This window comes from Lissotriton vulgaris, chromosome 2_1, assembly GCF_964263255.1.
Source record: "Lissotriton vulgaris chromosome 2_1, aLisVul1.2, whole genome shotgun sequence".
NCBI classification, from domain to species: domain Eukaryota; kingdom Metazoa; phylum Chordata; class Amphibia; order Caudata; family Salamandridae; genus Lissotriton; species Lissotriton vulgaris.
In genome coordinates, this window is record NC_141687.1 from 311,276,399 (window position 1) to 311,289,672 (window position 13,274).

The 13,274-nt window shown below is 44.4% G+C and overlaps 1 protein-coding gene across 1 annotated transcript in view; it reads left to right on the forward strand.

The window, feature by feature from the left end:
* LOC147730244 (multidrug and toxin extrusion protein 2-like) overlaps window positions 1–13,274 on the forward strand; it is a 1,772,530-nt gene that overhangs the window by 756,475 nt on the left and 1,002,781 nt on the right. The gene's annotated exons all lie outside the window — the stretch shown is intronic.

Here is a 13,274-nt window from a genome sequence, read left to right on the forward strand (position 1 = left end):
AGGGCACCAGTAGTTTCGGTAATAGTAGATTCAACTACCCGTGTTAGCTGACGTATGTTTCTACTATTGGCCATAGGCCCCCAGAACGGAAGGAAGCCTTTGAAGAAGTCTCCAGCTTCCTGACCAGCGGTATCTTTCTCACTAAAAACACCTCTAGCTACTCTTGTTCTGTAATAATCCGGTGAAGCAGTGTATGTTGGAGGCAACAATCGAGCAATATAGCATGAACCTGAGAAGTCAGCAGGCAACCATGTATAAGCTCTGTCTTGACAGATGAAGTAGGTACCCCTAGCAGTAAGGAAGGCAGGGGAAGAGTTAGCCGGAAACACATAAGTCTCTACGCACTCACTTCTCCCTAGCTGAGCTCTCGGATTTCTCCCGTTACCTTGCAAACAGACCTGACCTCGGTGAGGTACGACCCAGATTGGAGTTGAGCTTTTACGCTTGCTTTCTCCTAAACTAAGGCGATACTCTGAAGTATTCCAACTTAAATATACTCGCAATTCGTCTCTAGGGTATGATGGAGTATTATTGACGTCCTTGATCATGTCAATAATTCCCTGGACTAAAGCTTTGTTGGCAGAGTTATATTTAGTGGAGCGTGGTGGACGTGGAGGATAGGTTTCAAGGGCATAAGCAAAAATGGTTTGAAGGGCCTGAAATGATCCATTGTAGCTAAAAGGTAAAACCAGATAGGGAATACCTTTATCCATGGTGTGAGGTATTAAGCCACACACCCAGCAGTCTGTAGTGTTAACTACCAGTTGGTGTTGGTGTAAGAGCTGTACAAAAGTGTTGTTGATGAATTCTGAGCGTCGAGCTTGCTCATGTTCTGGAAATGAGTGAAAAGAGTGTATAGAAGAAACAGTAGAAATGGCTGGATCAAGGGGAGGCACTGTAGAAACTGGCACAAAAATCAAGTTTATGCTAAAGACAATTCCACCCACCAATGTTGCTAAAACAATCAAAAATGTAATGGCACACTGCATCAAGAAACATTTGCTGTGAAGAATTCTATTAAGTCTGTTTCTGCGAACGTAAATCACATTCTTTCGTTGCAGCGCAGGAAGTTCCATCTTCTACAATCCGCTCGCGACCACTGATGATGTGTACGTAGATGAAAATGCCTCTGTCAGCCCTGGGAGTTCCCAAAACTAACAGAAAGATCGACCTTGTGTCAGACCCCTGCAAATTCAAACTAGGCACACAGCCACGACCCTACGGCTACCCAGACGGCAAGGCAATTTAAAAAACAATAAACAATAGCAAACTTCCTGGCTGAAAAGCAAAAAGTTCAATGTATATGTGTATCCAAAGCACAATATGCAGTTGCCTGCTTTATTAGTTCGTTTTATAGCTTCTAAGATTGTATCTTTTCTTTGCTGGTACTGTTGGATCGGAAAATAGTGTATCACTAGCAGCTGTTGCAGAGTTTACGCTCGCAGATGGCAAAGTTTCTTTTGATGCTGGAGACAAATGTTCAATGTTCAAAACAGTCTTTTCAGGAGGAGAATCACGTTTCAAAGTGTCAGAAATCAAATTGGCATCGCTGAAAGGGACAAATTTTGGAGTTAATTCAGATTCGGAGGCACCAATTCCCTTCTTCACCCAGTCGTCGTAGGGCAGCGGCAGTGGAACACGCTTTACATGAGAAGCGTGGATCCAGTTCTTCCGGCCAGCAACACGTACAGCTGTTCTCGTTGCCAGCAGGATCTGGAAGGGGCCGATGTAGCGAGGCTGAAGATTCTTTGTCCTCGCGAAGTTCCGGACCACTATGAAGTCACCCGGTTTCAGTTGATGCCCTGGACTCTCCGGAGGCTTTGGCAAAGCATCAAAAACCTGTTGATGAATAAGACTTAATTTAGCAGTCAAGTCGTAAAGGTAGTCTATCAACATAGGATACTCAATGGAGCAAAATTGTTTAGGCCTTGGCACACCCCAGACATTTGCCGGGCGGCCAAAAACAATCTCATATGGAGAAAGCCCTATTCTAGAATGCACTGTTGCTCTCGTTGATAACAAGGCCAAAGGAAGTGCGTCTGGCCAAGCCAAACCTGTGGATGCTTGTATTTTGGCTATTTTAAGCTTGAGGGTGCCATTATAACCCTCCACTAGACCAGCTGACTGGGGATGGTTCGCACTATGAAATTTTTGTTTCAATCCTAGACCAGCACACACACTCTGCATAACTTTCCCTATAAACTCACTTCCGTTATCTGACCATACAATCCGTGGCATTCCAAATCTAGGGAAATATTCCTTGAGAAGAATTTTGGCAGTGGATAGAGCAGTATTGTCCTTTAGTGGGTATGCTTCTATCCACCTGGAAAAAGCACAAACCACCACTAAGACGTATTTTAAATTGTTGCAGCGTTCCATGTGAATGAAGTCTAACTGAATCACTTCAAATGGACAGGAAGGAGGAGCGAAATGACCAGCTGGAGTTGGAGTTCCCTTGCCAGGATTATGCATCAAGCACACCATACAGTTTTTCACTACTCTCTCTGCACACTTACTGATTCCCTCATTCTTCCAAACCGGAGCTAACATCTTACATATCCCTTTAGAACTTATGTGCGCCACTCCATGCGCCATCGTCACTACTGCAAGCACATACGCATCAGGTAACATCCAACGCTGCTGTTCTGTCAAATCGATCCAACATCCATTCGAGTCCAATTTGCCCGTACTTTCTCTCCATACGCGTTTCTCTTCCTCAGTCGCTTCTTTCTGAATCTCTTTCACACTTTCCATAGTGTCTTCACACATCCCAGACTCAGCAATCCATCTTGCAGACGTAGCAACATACATTCTACTCATCATGTCTCTAGCTGTCTGTTTAGCTGTTTCATCAGCAAAGGCATTTCCCCGACCAACATCATCCGTGATTGCTTTATGAGCACTGCACTTCACAATCGCAACTTCAGTCGGCAAGGTTAAAGATTCTAACAAGTCGTTAACTAGCTGACCATGTTGAATCTTAGTCCCATGGGACGTAATGAAACCTCTTTCTCTCCACAACCGGCCAAAACTATGGGCCACGCCAAATGCGTACTGACTATCTGTAAACACATTCACTCTCTTTCCCTCAGCTAAAACACACGCTCTCGTAAGAGCTATTAATTCTGCAGCTTGGGCAGAATTCTGACTCACTCTTGCAGTCTCCACAATCGTCTTCAAAGTCGTCACCGCGTAAGCAGCAGTCACATCACCATTCTCCAATTTAAAACATGACCCGTCCACATACAGCGTACCATCCGGGTCGGATAGGGGAGTATCTTTAAGGTCAATTCGTCCTTTTGTCTCTTCTTCCGTTTTAAAATAACAGTCATGTGGCTCGGAATCACTCGACTCTAGATCAGTCGGCAACAGTGTTGCTGGATTCAATACATTGCATCTTTTGATCTGAATATGACTCGCTAATAACGTCAGCTCGTAACCAGATAATCTCGCACTAGTAAGGTGTTGTGTCTTCGTTCGGTTCATGAGTGTATCCACTGCATGAGGAACCATGACCACTAGCATATTGTTCATCACCAAACCAGCAGATTGTCGAATGGAAGCCGCAGCTGCCGCTGTAGCCCTCAAACAACTAGGCAATGCTCTAGCTACCGGATCTAATGTTGATGAGAAATACGCACAAGGGCGTTGTTTATCACCAAACTTCTGTGTCAGGACACTCAACGCGCAACCTTCTCTTTCGTGAACGTAGAGCGTGAATGGCTTACTGTAATCAGGTGTGCCCAATACAGGAGCTGAACACAAGGCTTTTCGTAATTCAGTAAAGCTCTCTTGACATTCATCAGACCATGGCACCGGACTCGGAACATTTTTCCCAGTCAAAGCTACCAGTGGCTTTGCCAAAAGTGAAAAATTTGGGATCCATTGCCTACAGTAGGAGGTAATACCTAGAAAGGCACGTACTTCCTTCTGTGTGCGTGGAACACTCATTTGCGTAATTGCTTTTACTCTTTCTGGGGTCAACTTCCTTCCCTCCTTTGACAAGAGATGACCTAAGTAGGTTACTTCTTGGCAGCAGTATTGCATTTTGGAAGGTGACACCTTATGATTCAAATTAGACAAATGATGCAATAGTGAAATCGTAGCCGCTTTGCAAGTTTCCTTGTCATCGGCAGCCACCAAAAGATCGTCTACGTACTGTACTAGGGCAGAACCTGGAGGAAGGACAAAAGAATCCAACTGACTTTTTAAAGCTTGACTGTAAATGGATGGACTTTCACAATAGCCTTGTGGAGCGCGTTTAAATCTGAAGCTTCGACCTCCTAGACAGAAGCCAAAAATATCTCTGCTTTCCTCGGCTATCGGAATGCTGAAAAAGGCATTCTTCAAGTCGATGACTGAGAACCAATTGGCTGTAGCGGGAATCAATGTTAACAAGGCAGTAATGTCTGGCACTACAGGAAACTGCGGAATTACAATCTTATTAACTTCTCTAAGGTCTATGACAAACCTATAGACTGGAGGCTTTGTAGGATCAGTTCGTTTCAAGATCGGCAATACAGGACTATTACAAATATTTCCTCGCGTTTCTTCAACCACACCTTTCTTAATCAAATCTTGCACAATCAGTAAAAGTGCACGTTCTCCTTCACTCGATATTTTATATTGGGGAATTCTTGGAAATTTTACATTCGCTTTCAAAGTTACTACATATGGTGGAATTTCCAAAAGGCCTACATCATTGGGACCAGTCGCCCAAAGAGAATCTGGGAGTGAACGTAGCTCCGGCGGGAGTGCGTCCATTGACAAGTACATCGGAGAGGTGAGTCTTTTACCCAAAGTAAGCTGTACTCCTTCCGGAGAACAGTACAATGTCGCATATAGTCGTTTTAACAAATCTAAACCAAGCAGATTTTCATTACAACCTGTCGTCAAAATCAAGGGTGCTTTCAATTGACACGGTCCAACAGAAATAGACAAAGGACCAGATATCGGGTTGTACACAGGGGCGCCTGAAAAACCTACGGAAACATTTGTTGAGCCAGACAAAGGTGCGCCAGGGAGTTTCGCATGAATTATAGAACTTTTCGCGGCACCAGTATCCAACAGAAACGGTTCGACTACACCTGATGTTGCTACTGCGACATAAGGCCCACTCTGATCCACTGGAACTGATACTACTCCCTCTCTCTGTCCATGGCTGTCCTAGTACCCATTTTGTTGAAAACCCTCTTCAACTTCACAATAATCCTCAACAAGATATTGCTGAGATCTATTCTGTTGAGCTGACTGTACATTTCGTTGATCAAAGTGATTAGAAGGACGATCATTCGTTTGCGGAGGCATAGCACCTCGTCCTCGTCCTCTAGAATTTTGTGCATAACCACCACGACCTCTCTGAGCTGCTGCCGCATTATTTTGCGCTAAAATTTGACAATCATTTTTATAGTGACCCTCTTTCTTACAGTACGCACACTGATTCCACTGGTATTGAGGCCTGGTCGAATTATAATCTGTTTTTTGATACGAATTCTGTTGCATATTAGCCTGATTCGTGCGAGGCGGATATGCCTGCTGTAAAAGAACTTTAGTTTTTAAATCTCTCGTTTTCTTCTCTGATTTTTCCTTTTCCTCTTTATCCCTATTTTCGTAGTACTGCGCAGTCGCAAGTATTTGCGCTGTCGTAGATACAGCCCACGCACTTTCTGAATCCTTTAATTTATTGCATAATTCAGGTAACAAATTATGCACAAATTTATCGACAAACAATCTCTGTCCTCCTTCAGTGCTCATATCCTGACCACTATGGTCTACAAAAGTCTCTTCGAACCTCGTGAAGAAGTCGGAGACACTTTCGTCTTTCTTCTGCTTGCATGCGGATAATTTATCCCAATTAACACGCAATGCAGGCATCAAAGTCTTCATTAAATCAATTATTCTACCTGGAAGATTAGCAATTAGGGGTTCGGGTTTTGCACCACCCGTTTGCTGACCATCCGCTGCAGTGATAGCTGCCCAATCACCACCTAAGGCTGCTTGATGATCCTCTCTACGAATTTTAGCCCATACTGGTTGTGGAACTACATTACCAAACAACATATCAATGTCGGCTAAGTTCATTATACAAGCCTCAACTGTCTGTGTCAATTCCTTGTAATATCCAGCCGGATTCTTACGTGGATCTGGTAAGGCCTGTTTCACTGCTAGTACTTCAGCTCGCTTCCATGGAATGTGTATCCACACCCGTTGGAACTGTGCTGGAGTGGCCACAATACCAGCAACCGCATCAGCTTGCACAGCTTCGCGCCAAATTGGAGGAACCTCCCTCATAGGATATTGGCGACTTAGCTTCATTTTACCTTTCTCTAAATCTCTCGGTGAACGAAGAGATGGATCATTCCTAAAACTTAAAATAAGTTCCATCGCTTCTTTTATATTATCACCCACTATCATTCCTGCAGCAAACTCTTTTTGCACCTTAATTAAATCCTCCAAGTCTGATTCAACATCATCTTCCTCTATTTCCTCACGTAACAACGAGCACATCTCATCAAAAACGTATCGTTGCGTTGGTTCTTTCCACTGCATAAATGTATCTAATACATCTCTCGTACTATATCTTCTACCCTTCGAAATCCATCTGAGAGCCGTGGAGTCTAAAACTCCCCGTTCTTCAGTACTTGGAAGCTGACTCCGTCTCTGAACAGAGTCAGGAGTAGGAGTCTTAATCAAGGTTTTATATATAGGAGACAGCATATTAGTAACAGAATCAGTGATTCTTCGACGAACAGAAAGTGGAGTTAGTACACTCGCAGACATAGAGAATGCAGTCGAGGTAGGAATAGATGACGAAACAGTAGGAGTATCGGAAAAAATAGTTTGAGGATCAGTAGGTACAGTGGTAGGTATAGGAGCGGGCAGTGCGGAAAGAGGAGGAGCTGTAGGAACATTTACATTCACCACAGGAGGTACAGGAACTTGATTCTGAGGAACAAGAACACCAGGTTGTCCAGCAACCGGCAATTGAACATTCGGTACAAGTTGAGTCGCAGCACCTTGTGCGTACGGTGGAGGTGAACGTAACAGATAGGACAACAGAGGATCGTTTTCGGGATCCTCCAGTATCTTAGCTGTTTTCGATGGCAAGGCAGGGTAGCACTTGTCAATCGCTAAGTTATGCTCTCTAATTGCTACATCTATAGCCTTTTCGCACTCATTATTTTGCAGTTGTTTAGTTGCTTGCTCTAGAGTTAACTCCTCTTGCTCTTTTTGTTCTTTCTTCAACCTTTTTATTTCTCTCTGTTTGGATTCTTTTCGCCAATAACGGAAAGAATCAAACATTGCCGGCCGGGCTTTCTTCCTAAACAATTTCGCTTCTAAATTATCAAGGATCTCGGGTTCAAAACTACCATGTAGTGGCCAACTAAGGACACCATCCTTCTTACAATAACGGACCCATATTTCATTATAAGTTATAGGACCCACACCATACTTACAGTATAAATCATAAAGGGGAGTCCCAATCGGAGGAACCAGACAAGAATCCTCTAATTGTGAGTCACTGTTGCAACTAAAACAAGACAACATTTTCCGACTTACCATTTTCAGTCTGGAACACAAAACAAACAAAACACGAAAACAGATATGTGCACTTGAACCAAGAACTTAGGCCTACCAAAACCAAACTAATGTATCGATACCCAAACTGAACCAAATAGATTATCGTAACCAGAACAACTAGTGATAATCTTACGAAACTAAACCAAACCAAGAACCGATCAAGGATTTAACAATCCTCACAAAGTAACCAGCTAGCTATCACTAAATACTTAACTGAGGCACTGAAGACGTCACCAAGGAGAAACCCGTCACGTTTCGCTGTATTAAGACTGCACCACTTCGGGTCCAAGACAGGGCGACGGTCAAGGCAACGGCCCACTGCAGCCGTCCTGAACGGGAACCCTCGTGGAAGAGAACTTCAGGGCCACTTTTGCGATATGCCGGGATCGATGAAGTGGGGCGCCTCCCTCAGGAATCTTCACACGAAGCTTCTCGAACTCTTCGGGCTTTTGGACCGGTACCGAATGACGTCGCCCCACGTTGGGCGCCAATTGGAGTTCTGGACTTTTTGGTTCCGTCCAGAGGTGTCAGGGAACAACACCCAAAGACCCCGGAGTTCCACCTGCCTTGGTGCGCAAATGAACAGAAACACGGGCTTCTCGATGGTGGCGTCAAAGACCAAAGGTTTATTACTGCAGGGACACAGAAGTCATAGATACTACACACGGTCAGTACCCAGGAGCCTGTTCGATTTGTACATTGAGGGTTGCTCCTTATATACCAAAATTTATGCTCTAGGCAAATATTTCACATGTCGGTACACTCCCAAACCTTTGTGTCTCTAAACAATAAATATTTGGCGTTACACAGGAACTGTCGATAATATCTGATACCAAACATCACGAAGAGGGGTTCCCACTAGTCCATCACAATCCCTTGTCAATATTGCATTCAAGAGCCGGACCGCCTCATCGTAAAGTTCGTTACCTCCCCCTAATAAAGGCCCAGAAGGAAAGGAGCAGAGCCAGGTGCAAAAGATAGGAAAGCGGGATAAGAGATGTTTGTGGGTTGTAAATGGGCAAGGCTACCGGCTTCGGCCGCCTAATCATGATCGGGACAATGGACACGAGAACCAGTTCAGGTGGGCTAGCCTCGGGCAGAGGAGGCAGCCTTTGTCGAGTCATGCAGCTTCAGTGTGATCTGGTTTAAGGTGTACGTGTCATGTAAGAGGTGAATCTCCGGTTAGGACTACGTGTCCTTAATCAAAGTGGAGTGAATGAAGTGATCAGAGGCTATTGCATATGTGAGGGCAAGGAAACACAAAATGGCGGCCATGATCTAAGATGTATGCCATGGGTAGATCAGAAATGTGTTCATAACAGGAGTGCTCTTGCTCGTAACGTAGCGAAAACACCAGGATATGCTAAATGGATCATTTGCGGTTCGCTGATACTAATGTTATGTATTTCCGACAAACTTGAAAACACGGGTTCAAGTCATCACGGGACCGTCACGGAACCTCACGGTACAAAAGGGGGTGGTGATGGACTGAGCATCTGAATCAATCAAACACTCACACCCAGTCATAAGATCTGGGTTTAATCCATCACCGCTCTTTAGCCCACTCTGCCACCCCAGTTCAAACATGGCTATATGCAAATCAGTCTGACCCTGTGCCTCATGGGAACAGTCCAGCCCGAACTGCCAAGCCATGTCTACCCTGGACCGGAAACAAGCTTCCGAGGACCGGTTTCTGGCATTCCAGGGTCAGACTGATTTGCATATAGCTCGCTCGCAACTGTCAGTTGGGATTATTCTTGCCAAGTGTGGTGATTGGAGACCTGCTTGACCCTGCCCGGAGTCACTGGCGTTATGGACCTTCTGAACTGGGCTGATTGAACCTTGTTCCGTGAGGGAGCAGGACTGCGAGTCCCAGGCGGCAGTGCGCGGAGGTGATCGAGCGCACCTGGGACTCTTCCCGCCCCCCCTCCCCGCAGCTCTTTATGGCTCGCGGCCCCGCTCCATGGGGGCCGCTCGCAGCCGTCAGTTGGGATTATTCTTGCCAAGTGTGGTGATAGGAGACCTGCTTGACCCTGCCCGGAGTCACTGGCGTTGTGGACCTTTTGAACTGGGCTGATTGAACCTTGTTCCGGGAGGGAGCGGAACTGCAAGTCCCAGGCAGCATTGCGCGGAGGTGATCGAGCGCACCTGGGACTCTTCCCATCCCCCTTCCAGGTGTATAAAACCACACTCATCTACGCGCCTCGTGGTACACGCGCGGGACGTGCCAAGGCGAAGCCCGGGCAAATGGCGGGCCATCAAAGGGCCATCAGAGGTCGTCTGTTGCCGAATCGCGCTTGTCATTTGAACTCCAACAAAACAAGCGCTCGTCATTAGGTACTATAAGGCAGATCCCCTCCCCACCAACAAACAGTTCCCAGAGCTTAGGAATTCTTTCATCAATGGATACTAGTATCCCCTTGCTCTTCCAGGACAATCCCCAAACTCCAATTAAGACTCCATTGAGGAGTCCTAATTACGACTCAACGACTTCTGACTTTTCTTTGGACTTTTCCCCAGAAGAGCCCTCTTTGTTGCAGCTTCCAAATGCGACTCTGACGATTAAAAAGAGTATACCCCTACAAAATTCACCTAGACAACCGATCCTAACGAAAAGGAAGAGAGGGGGAAATGATCATCGGGGTAGACAAACCAAAGCTCCCAGATTAGGCCCTAGCCCTCAAACGGATATTCCCAAAAAAAACATCAGAATCATTTGCCATCACTAAATACAAAATTAAAGCCCAAGGTAACTCAAAACTCACCTAAGATTCAATTACCCAACTCCAAGCTAGTATTGAATGATATAGAACATCTAGTCAGATCTTTACTTCTCCCTGTTTTAGAAAGGGTAAAAAGACTGGGCGACCAGTTAAACAACTTAGTGGTGGAAACCACCTTAAACTCCCAATTATTAAAGGGTTTGGTAGCCATTATTACGAATACTAAAAGTAGCCGACATCAATTAACAAATAAGGCTGCCACAAAAACTACTCCATCTGGCTCTGACACATCTACTGGGAACTCTAGGATCTCAAAAGATACGCGACCAGCTATGAACACCTCTCGCGGGAAATTGGGGAAAATCGAGAATCCACATATATATTCCACCCTGCCAGGATCAAAAGAATTAGCTTCTCAACTATCCAATATTCATCCACTTGGTATTAAACACCCAGATACTAAGGTTGCTGACATAGGTATTCATCATCATTTAGACAAACCCATAATTAAAGGATGTCATATTGACCTGCCACCAGAGGCGGTTCCATAAGTCATAGTCCTAACAGGTGTCCCAGAGCTTAAAGAAGGAAAAAGGGAAGGCTACCCCGAGCTAAAGAATAAGGCTATTCATTGGCTCAGACAAAATAGGCCATTGCCCTCCCATATAGATGGAGACATAGTGTTCGTTAGAGGACTGGCCTGAGTGGGCTCAAGACCAAAAGACACTACAGGGGATGTAATAATTATTAATTTTAGAGATCAAAGAGTGGTCCCCCATATTGCAGACTGGTATCAGAACCAGGCACGTAGTAGTATAGTGCCCCGAGCATTAACTTACTTTTACCCAGAGGCACTAATCGTTCCCCATGGCTACCGTGGTGTGCCCACACATTATGAACATAATCTCCATCCAGCGAACCGGACACTACGTCCTATTAATCATTCGCTTTTTGAGAATGTAGAAGGGCCACGTAAACGCTGGAATTTGTCCATCCAGCAAGGCCGTTATCCATCATACTGGCCATTGCCCCTAACAAATCGATACGAGGTTTTTTCGGACCTAAATGACTTGGATTGACAACAGGGAAATACTGTGTTATACACCCCGGAAAGACAACAAATTCCAACCATGTGGTAGGGGACCAAACAATTTCAACTGTCCCTACAGGGTCCCTGTTAAAACAGAATGATCAATCAGTCAACCAAATTATAATAGATGAATCATTCTTGATCCAACATAAGGTCCCTGAATTCAATCAATCAAATATGTCTAAACAAACAGTCCCTACCCATAGTTTCCTTTCCTGGAATGTGGCTGGCTTAGCCAATAAAGTGTACCAACAACATTGGATAGATGTTGTCATTGAACATAAAGTAATTTGCCTTCAGGAAACATGGTCCCTGAAGGCACACCATATCAACGGTTACCAAACCTTTCACACTCCAGCGGTTCAAAGCACACATGGCCGCAATAAAGGGGGTCTTTGTACATTTGTATCCGTTACCGGGGGTATTGAAGTCAAAAGGTTTATGTCCACTGAATATTTCCAGATATTGTGGTTAAGATGGGGTTCCTTGCAAAATGTTATCATACTAATTTTTTACAATAATATCCCTCATGACAGGACTGAGGCAGTTTTGAGTAAACTTCTCTCGACTGCAACCTCCTTACACGATCAATTGGTAGGTGATAATATTATGTTTTGGGTAGGAGATTTTAATTGCACGATCTGTCCTCATGACTCGCAAGGTTTGTGGGGCCTATCGGATTACGGGGAAGATTCGCCTACCCATTTTAATCATACTTCCCTGGGTTCTACCCTTAATAATATACTTTGTTATTTTAATTTAACTTTTATAAATGAGATCTGTATACCAAGCATCCCGTTTCAACCTACCTTTAATGGGAGGGGGTGCAACACCTTAATTGATTATACTTTAATTTCTGCATCCCATGCCGGGCTAGTGGCCACCTGGGAAATGAGCCAGGCCCCCCATTCTGATCACTACCCTATAATGTTTAGCATCGAAGTTAAAAAATTAACACGTAAGGCTAAGACCAATACTCACTATTCTTCAGAGATAAGTTTAGCTTCAAAAAACGGCTACACAATTAAATGGGACAAAGTAGACCCCCCGGGTTTCTTGGAAAAATTAGTTGCCTCTAACAGAGAAGACATAATGACCTGTTTAACTCAAGAAGAGCCACCAGACAGTGTCATGAATTCTTTTTCTAAAATATTAGCCACAGTCAAATCTTTATTGAGAAGAAAACATCGGAACGGGGTTTCCAAACCCCATAGGTGGTTTGACAGTAAGTGCACTAAAGCACTCACACATCTCAAAAAGGCACTGCAGACAGCTCCAAAAAATCCAGATTTAATCCGTTTAGCTAGAAAAACTTATAAAAACGCTATAAAAATGAGAAAAGCCAGCCTAAAGAATAAGATATGGGCAGACCTGAAAGATGCTTCGATCAAAAGAGATAATAGGGGCCTTTTGGAGGGTGGTAACTGACCCCTTTCTACAACCTAAAGAGACCGACTTTATCGATCAGGCAATTACAGGCGACCAATGGGTAGTGCATTTCAAACATTTGTATGGTAGGTCGACTTCCATCGACGATCGAACTATTCCCATAGTTGAGGACAATAATTATTTGGTAGCTAAACAACTCACTCCCTTCCCACTACCCATAATGCATGATGAAGTTATTAAAGGCATAAAGGACAGTTCATCGGGCAAGGCTCCCGGATGGTATCCCCGTAGACACCTACAAGGCTGAAATAGACTTATGGGCCCCAATGATAACCAATGTTTTAAATAAAGTGAATCAAAAAGGTTTTATAAATACCTGGTCTGACGCCATAGTTATACCCATCTACAAAAAGGGCCAGAGGAATGACCCGACTTGTTATCAGCCCATTTCTTTGTTGGATGCCCTTGCAAAGGTGGCAGGCCAAATTATT